The following is a 9,399-nucleotide window of genomic DNA, read 5'->3' as shown; positions in this document are numbered from 1 at the left end:
TCCCTTTGGGGCTGATTTTCCATTGCTTCAACAATGGGTTCACTTGGAGAAGAAAATTCATCCCGACGCTTTTTTTTAAAGAAGCGTTCCATCCTCTACGGTCAACCTAAGCAATAATGATCGATGTACAATATTAGTTTATATCCATAACTCCATAAGATACTATAACTCCATAAGATACTATCAAGTATCAACACTCACTAACATAAACGGTATTCTATACGACAATCACAAATATTAGCTTGAAACTAACCATTGTTATAAATTTTTTGGCTTGCATCTATTCTATCAAAATTTTACAAAAACAAGAAATAGAATATAAAATTAACAACTTTAATAAACTCCTTACCTCACAATTTGTGTAGAATTTGAATATTAATTTCTCTAAAGTTTCAAAGGCTCAAACCCTCCTTTTACAAAGTATCGTTGTCCGTTTCTGTATCGCCGCGCGCAGCTCCATAAACTTCATAAAACCCTTCTGTTTCTCTTCTTTAATTTTTTAAAATCTTATAAATGGGTGCCACTTAAAATTCACGCACCTTTTACTTAAATTTTAATTAAAACAACGTGTCCACTTTTAAAAAGTGATAGTAGCACTTTTAAAAAATGCATTCTCCTTTTTTTTAAAACAAGTCAAAGAAGTGGGGTCCATTTGACTTACTTTTATATTAATTAATTCAATTAAACTCATCTTCTTCCTCATGCTTCCTTCCAACGCCATGGTTACAATTTTCTCCACAGGTTCTTATTTTTTCTTTCTTTAATTTTCAGCCCCTTATAATTATTCATCCCAAAACAATTTGTTCTTCAATAGCATTATTTAGTAAGGGCTTAACATAGTTTTTTGAAATTTTGAAAAATTTGAAAGTAGAAAAAAAAAAAAAAAAAAAATTGGGTAAGGGCTTCAGCCCTACCCTCTGTCAACGTGTGTCCGCCCCTGGCTGCGACCTCGGCTTTGGAGGCAACTAATGTCAGGATAAGGGAGATGGCTCGGATAATTCCGCGCCCGGAAATCAACAAACATGGTCATCATCAATCAGAGACGTACTGGAGAAGGGAGATGCATAATGCGCGGTGAAGCGTCGTCCACCGAACAAGTAGCGGCAAGTTGTTGTTGGAGGTGAGAATAGAGAGAGAAGAAAAAGAAGGCGCCGTTGTCAATTTGGGTTTGCAAGAAAATTTGGGCTTGCCTTATTGGGCTCAGATGAATTTGAGGCTGAATGGGCCAAGAATAGCCTTCCAAAAATGAATGAAATTGGCTCATGGTTTGAGCCGTGAATGAAACTGGCTCATGGTTTGAGTTGGGAATGAAATTGGCTCATGGTTTGAGCTGGAATGGACCGAGAATGGTCTGGAATTAACTCCTCAACATGAGTCAAAACTGTTAGAATGGCTCCTAATGACATGAGCTAAAACTGTCGAAGATGGCTCCTAATGGCACGAGCTAAAACTGCCAAGATGGCTCCTAATGGCACGAGCTAAAACTATCTAAGATAACTCCTGGTTACGAGCAAAAAACTGTCTAAGAAGGCTCCTTGACAAGAGTTAAAACTGTTAACAGAAAATTGAAGAAGCTCCTTGACACGAGTTAAAACTGTCAACAGAAAATTGAAGAAGCTCCTTGAAATGAGTCTAAACTTTCAATGATGAAGAGCTCCTTGATAAGAGCCTAAACTTTCAACAAAGAAAAATGAAGAAGCTCCTTGAAACGAGTCTAAACTTTCAATGAAAAACAAAATTTTTTTGACACGAGTATAAACTATCAATGATGAATTGAAGAAGCTCTATGATACGAGCATAAACTGTCAATGAAAAGTGAAGAACTCCTAAATACGAGTATAAACTATTTATCAAAGTGAAGATCGTGCAAGTTAAGTATCGAAAAACTCGATACTCAACTTGAGGGGGAGTGTTGGAAATAGAATGTGAGAGTCTCAAGATTGTGGGAAGGAGTACCTTTGGAGTCTCAAGGGAATATATAGTTATTATGGTAGAGTCCCAAGTTCATAAGTCCCTAGACACATTTACTTCTCTAGTCCTATAAATAGAGATGTACAATGTATCATAAAGAACAATTCAAATCAATCAAAATGTAGTCTTCAAGAGTTCTTGAGTTTTATTTTCCGCATTTTATTTTTCAATAAACATCATATATTAATATCTATGTTGATTTGTGTGTTATCCATGAATTTATTTTATTGTGACAATATATTAGTTTTAATACGTGTATACCTATAAGAAAATAGTTTCAATAAAATCCCTATAAACGTTTTCTTCTGTAATTAATAAAAAGTGATTCTATCAAAGTTCTCATATTACTCAATCATTACCTCCTAAGATAATTATAGCCCCAAATTAATTTATAGAGATAGGAGACGTACGCCATGAACTCCCGAAAACCTGTGACAAGATAGGAAATAATGAAAAAGAACAAGCAAAAAGACTAAGAAAATGGGGTGTTGATTTAAAAAAAATGTTTACCATCAATACATATTTTTTCACTATTTAACTGAGAACTATATATAATGAGTAAAATGAGGGCTATGAATAAGATTATTCTTAATAAAATTAATATTGTTGCTCAAGTTGCAACATGTGTTGTATAAATAGGATTGTTTGAAATAGATTTATGCAAGACTAAGCACTTTTGGCAAAATATATAGAATGGACCGACCAAAAATAGAACCCAATTGAAAAAGGTATTGTATTAGCCCTCATTTTGGCCCATTTGTCACTTTATTTTTTCTTGGTATTGTCTGTATGATAATTTAGTTTTTTTGGCCCATTTCTGATTTTCATCTTCGCATTTTTTGGCATTGTATGTAGTCGTATTATATAAATATAAATATTATGTAATCAACATTTTCGTTTAATTCACGTATCATTATTTGTTTAATCTGTAAGCAACTATTGATTTCCAAGATATTGCAGTTCTTGGAATCTAAGTATCCAATATTGGATATTAATGGGGGCTATAATTGTTGGCTTGACTAAAAATATTACTCCATCCGTCCGCGAATGGGAGTCCCGTTCTTCCATTTTAGTCCGTCCGCGAAAAGGAGTCCCGGTTCACTTTTATCTTAAATGGTAATAGGGTCCCACCTTCTACTAACTCATTCCACTCACATTTCATTTAAAACTAATACTCCATATAAGTGGAACATCTATTCCACTAAATTTTTTACACCCACTTTTTACAACATTTCTTAAAACTCGTGTCGCCCATAAATGAGACTCATAATGGCGGACGGAGGGAGTACTTAGAAGGAAGTTGGCTTGACTCACAGTGATTTGAACGTTTATATTGAGTTGGATAAAATTCTAATGATGAATGTTTATATTGAGTTGGATAAAATTAAATATGAACATGCTAATAACTCGAGAGTTTAAAAATATAGACATTTTGTTATAGTTGTGTAATTGTTCAATTAAATTTGTGCTCCTTGTTTCAATATTTAAATGCTGACTAGGAGCCTACTTTATTTCCACTCTGTGATGTGATTGCTTAACTCGGGTATTAACAGAAACTAGTATCACACTCGTGCGATGCACGGATCAATTTAATTTCATCATAATAATATCGTATTCTGAACTAATTACATAAAACCAGATATAATTATATGATCTCATGGTTAAAAAAAATCACAGATGTGTAAAATAATTTAAAATGAACAACCCCAAAACATATAATTAAACAACTTTATAAATCAACAAAGTGCTTTAAGAATCACAGATGTGTAAAACAATTTAAATGACCATTTTATTCCCTATCACAAAACAGTAATCATAGTTCTATATTGTGTTAATCTCTACCACAAAACAACAATCATAATCTTTTATTGTATTAATAGACAACATAAATGCTTCAATATCATACACATCAAAAAGTAGAGATAATCATCAATCTAAAGATTCAATAAAATATAAGTATGCGGCATAAAAAATTTACTATATAATAACAATATATTCGTTCACAAGGTTTGGAAAACTTATTTGCATCAACCTCCTAGATATACAAATTAAAATTTTCATTACATTCACATAATCTCTCTCACGAAATAAAAGATACTCCAACTATATTGCTTATAATAATTGTGCATGAAAATTATTTCCAAAGTCAATCCCAACACTTAAAACTCAAAACCCAAGACTAAAAGAGTTACAAAATAAATAAATAAAACATTAACTAAACATAAACACATTGTCAAATCTTCTTCTTCACTCAGATGTTAATTTCTTCTGCAATATGCTTCTGCTACAACTTACGTATCCATCTCATTTCCTCCTTATTCTCGATCAATTGGAGATTCGATATCAAATTTCACTGTCTCAAAAGGTTTAGATTATTTTAAATTTTAGATTAATAATTAAAATAAAGAAAATATTGGCAGCTCAATATCAATTATCGAATAAACTACAAATCTCATACTTACATGAAATTATTTAAAATCTATGCTTAAACAATTACTTCCAACACCACAATCCACGTAGTGTATATAATTCCTGCAATTACATAAATAATGAAAATTAATCAAATCTATCCAATCGAAAGGTGAACCCAAAGAATAAAGTTTATCGGAAATTCAGTGATATATAATAGAAAATAGAAAATAAAGAGTGAGTGAATTTATAACTACCACATGCCATATTTTAATCATAAAAAAAAGAATTAGGATCTTAATTTAAATGAAAATAAATATCAAATAAGACGTTATATATATAAAATAACTAATCACAATGTTATTTTTTGCTGATTACCTTCTCACCCAAGCTTCCTTAAACTCGATAATGAACTACAGCCGAACAATTAGGGCCATCTACACACCCAAAGACCACTATAATGATCTCACCATTTACAGCATATCAAAAAATATGAAATGTAGGGGTTGCTTGAAAATTCTTGTCGTACAATTACTACACACAACTATTGCAATGAAGATAACTTTAACGGCCTTTTTCTTTTGCCAAACTTGACGTAAGAATGTTATGGAATACAATATGGTATTTGCATCTATGGACCATATATTTATAGTCATAGATTTAAATAGGATAGATTAATTCTCTTTATGTAATTTAATATTTTATTTAAAAGAACCGTTACAATAATCATTGTGTTAGTATTTATTAAGAATTTTATGTTAAATTGTCAAAATTTTAAATGGATGTTAAAAGGAAATACATTTTGTAGCCCATTTTCCATGGTCAAAGGAATTGAAACGATTCTTTCCATATTTAAATATTTATGCACTCATCAACATAAATATTAGTATAATTTCCACATTAATATGGTTAAACGGATGAGGATTCTACAGCTTACATAGTCAAACTAATACAATAATTATGAGTAATCGGCAGTTACAATATTATCATGACTTAATTCAAGGTATAATGATACACAAATTAAATAGTACAAAATTACAATCAAAATCCAAAATTTATACATATTTAAAAATTTACCCAAAATTAACAAATATTCAAAATATGGCCAAAACTCGTCTTTTATATATGTATAGATGTATGTATAGATAGATAGATATAGATTAAAAGGTTCGATCGTACTAAATGTTTAGATTTCACAAAATATTTTAAGAATTTATTTGATAATAAGATGTATGGATTACTAAATAATAAAAAAGAAAGATAGATAAATAACAGATTTGAAAGTATTTTAAAGAAATTATATTGATAAGGACAAATAATAGAGTAATAAAGCGTCGTAAGGGTGCATTTGGAGACTAAAATAATAAAACAAAGATAAATGAAGAATCGTTTTTATTAAATATTTTAAAGATTTATTTTATTAATAAGATGTAATGTAATATAGTAAAAAAAGAAAAGAAGAAAATAGTTTCCATTGAGGATTTGATTATAAAATTGTAGATTTGTTGAATAATACTTTGTTATTGAATCTTTTATTACAAGAAGTGAAAACAAATAGTATTACCATATTTATTTCTATTTTCTGTTTTTACAAAGTTGGGATATTACAATAAATGCCCTCAAATTTGAACTCCTATAAATACCCCACCATTTTTCCCTACTCAAAAACATTCCAATATTCTCAAACATATATATATATATATATATATATATATATATATATAGAGAGAGTTGAAGATGAAGAAGGGTGTTGAGGCCTTGTTTATGATGGTTGTAACGGCAGTGGCGCTGGTGCATGACACTGCGGCCGTGACGTGCAACCCGTTGGAGATCGCAATTCCGTGCAGTGGGGCGGTCCAGTTGGGCAAGGATCCGTCGCCCACGTGCTGTGCTAAGCTCAAGGAGCAGCTGCCTTGCTACTGCCACTACATCAGGGACCCTCTCTTCAAGCCTTACGTCGACTCTCCTAAAATTCTTGCCGCCTGCGGCATCCAGCCTCCGACTTGCTGATTTCTTTGATCTTCTCTTTATTGTTCCAATTTTTAGGGTTTTTGAATCTTGGTTAATAAAATGATATTCTAAGTGAGGTTATTTGCATGATTTTGTAGAAAGGGGGAAGAATCAAGAATAATAATAATAATAAATGAATGAATGAAAAATAACTTGTGATTTGAATGGTTTATTATTTAATTTGAACGTATATATATATATCGAAAAGGCAAAGTGCCACAATATAATGTAAATAATGTGTTATATTTTCGAATTGAATAAACATGTGATAACAAAAGATGAATTTTATGCATTACTACATCGTATCTAATAGTTAGCATACTTTTAGTTGGGGTTTGTAGGAGATGATCGATGCCGACTCCAATTACATTTGCTATGACTTTGGTGTATTATTTTAATTATAATTTGCAGAGAATTTTTTGTGACAATCTCACTTCTATTATTACTAGTCGTCGCTCTAAACGATGACATGTCAGATAATTGCACTATTTTCGCTGCTTTAACTTTCCTGATTTCATTTTAATTCTACCCATACGTTGGTTGATTGAACCATATGTAGCCGAATTTTGTCGTTGGTTAAAAAAGTTGAACAACTATTTAAGTTAATTTGTGATATATCATATCATATGTCAAGTTCAAAATTCATGGAAAAAAAACAAATTGTTAAAAAGTTTCGTGATACTTCCTCCGTCCCACTTTAGGAGTCTCATTTGAGTTTAGCATAGGTTTTAAGAAATATAAAGGAAAATTGGTGAAAAAAGATAATAAAATGTGGGTCCTATTTTTATAGTACATTAATTTTATAATAAAATGTGAGTGTAAAAAGTTTAGTGAAATGTGAGGCCTATTAGCATTTATGGAATATTCCAATCGGGACTCCTAAAGTGGAACACCTAAAAATAGTAAACCGGGACTCCTAAAGTGAGACGGAGGAAGTATTAATTAGATGTCAATGTCCCTAATAAATATGATTAAATGCAATAATTTGTCAATGAAAAAATTATTATTAGAAATGAAAAGGTTATTCCTTCAAGTTTGAGTTCATGTACCTTTTTCAAGTTTAAATTTTAATTAGGAGCCAAATTAAGGTCTTTGGGTTTTGTTTATTTTATGTGCAAATATCTGATTTCACTTTTATTTTAAGCTCACAACGATCCTGCACATTCAAATTCATGTTTTTAAAAAAATGTTTTCTTTGGATAATGTCATATCTTAGTTTTTTGAATTTAAGTGAATCAGCATTTATTTTTATTTTCTCAACCCATTTCTTGTGTAGTTGGAAACAGATTTACTAATATTTCAATTGTTTATTTTCAAAAATTTCGTAGGTTAGTTCAATTGGTTTCGGTTACCTTTGTCCCGCCTAATTTAGTTGAGTTGATTATCATATCTAAATTTGTGTTTAATTTAGCAATGGAATAATGCATTTAATAGAAAAGTGAACAATCAAATTGATACTCCATCATTATCTAGTAAATGCAGATTGCATATTTGCAATACCACGTTAATTATAATAAATAGCATCAGAAGTTTCTACGTAAAAACTTTATTTTATTTGAGGCAGTTTTTTTTTTTTTTTTAATTTTTGATACTATTTCTTTTCCATTTTAACCTCAAGGCTAAATTTGTCCACTATTATTAATAAAGCAATTATAAAATTGGGATTCAAAATTATTGTAATACTCCTCTTCATATTTGAGTATATTATTAAAAACCTTAACGTACAAAAAGTTATATAATCTGTAATACTAATTAGTTTATATCTAAATGAAACTAGTAATTTCTAGACCAAATCTAAAAAACGACTTCGTATAAAAAGTGTTTTTTTATGCCCAAATTTACAACTTTAAACTCGTAATTGTGCAGGTAGGCCTCGTAAGTCACGAGTCAGTTATGTCTAAAATATGAACAAAGTAGTAATTTATTGCGGATATTATTAACCAAAAAGTACAATGGCTCTCTTTTTTAAAGTGATTTTTTTTTTTGCTCTTGTTTATAATTAAGTTAACGCAAAATAAATCATTAAACTTTTCGTAAACTCCAATCAAATAAATTTAATCTTTACCGTATAGTTAGTTAATAAAAGGTTTACGTTAGTATGTATTTATCCATAATAAAAGAAATTGACACACTTTAACCATATGAGTTTACTTGGTGCTTTTTTTTGTAAATGTAAACCAATAGATTTTTGCCTTCTTCCACTATGATTTGAATCGAATAAAATTTTATACGGCCATATTATATCAAACAAGATTATTTTATTAAAATTCATAAAAAAATACTGTAATACATTAATAATTCTAATTAGTATGTAAATTATTTTACCTATTAACCAGTTTCTTAATTAATTCATTTTCTCGCATTATTCCCGCTAATATAAATTATTACTACACAGTTCTATGTATAGAGACATTTGAGTAGAAATCATCAAGTAAAATTCTTAAAATATAACCCAAAAATAATAAGCCTTTACTAAGTAGTTCGATAAACAGATTTGAGTAGAACTACCATCAAATCAAAATCTTTTGACAAAATAAACTCTTTAAATCCAATCCAAAAAATCAGTCTTAGTTTAGTAGTACATATATAGTTCAATAAAGACATTTGAGTAGATCTATCATCAAGGCAAAATCTTTGAAAAATACTATAAATCTAAAATAAATTTGAGTAGTGATTTAGAGACATAATGTCTCCAAGCCATAATATCCCTATGTCTTTTTTACATAAGATTAATTCAAATATGGACTAATATACCCTAATTGGATTATACATGCCAAATTAAATTAGATATATATCCGTATTGATTTTAGCTAAATTGTAATATTCCGTTTTTATTAATGCATTAGATTAGACATTATTTTTACAAATATTAGGCAGATTTTTATATTTTCTTTAAGTAGTACGTACTATTAGGAAGCTAGTATATTTTATTACTATATTATTTTTATATCTTAAATATATTCGTAATGTGCTTTGTATAAGTTTGATTTTCTTTCTATTTTTTATACT

General features: G+C 29.7%; 1 long non-coding RNA gene across 1 annotated transcript; it reads right to left on the bottom strand.

The window, feature by feature from the left end:
• Positions 1-4,010: 4,010 nt before the first annotated feature.
• LOC125199584 lies at positions 4,011-4,801 on the bottom strand. The gene is made up of 3 exons (XR_007172606.1): positions 4,759-4,801; positions 4,434-4,503; positions 4,011-4,324 (listed from the first exon to the last, which is right to left on the bottom strand). It is a non-coding gene; the product is annotated as an uncharacterized LOC125199584 (long non-coding RNA).
• Between the last annotated feature and the right edge of the window lie 4,598 nt (positions 4,802-9,399).

Source organism: Salvia hispanica, unplaced genomic scaffold (assembly GCF_023119035.1).
Source record: "Salvia hispanica cultivar TCC Black 2014 unplaced genomic scaffold, UniMelb_Shisp_WGS_1.0 HiC_scaffold_567, whole genome shotgun sequence".
Taxonomy (NCBI): Eukaryota; Viridiplantae; Streptophyta; class Magnoliopsida; order Lamiales; family Lamiaceae; genus Salvia; species Salvia hispanica.
The sequence above is the reverse complement of the archived record's forward strand: the minus strand, read 5'-3'. Positions and strand labels throughout refer to the sequence as shown.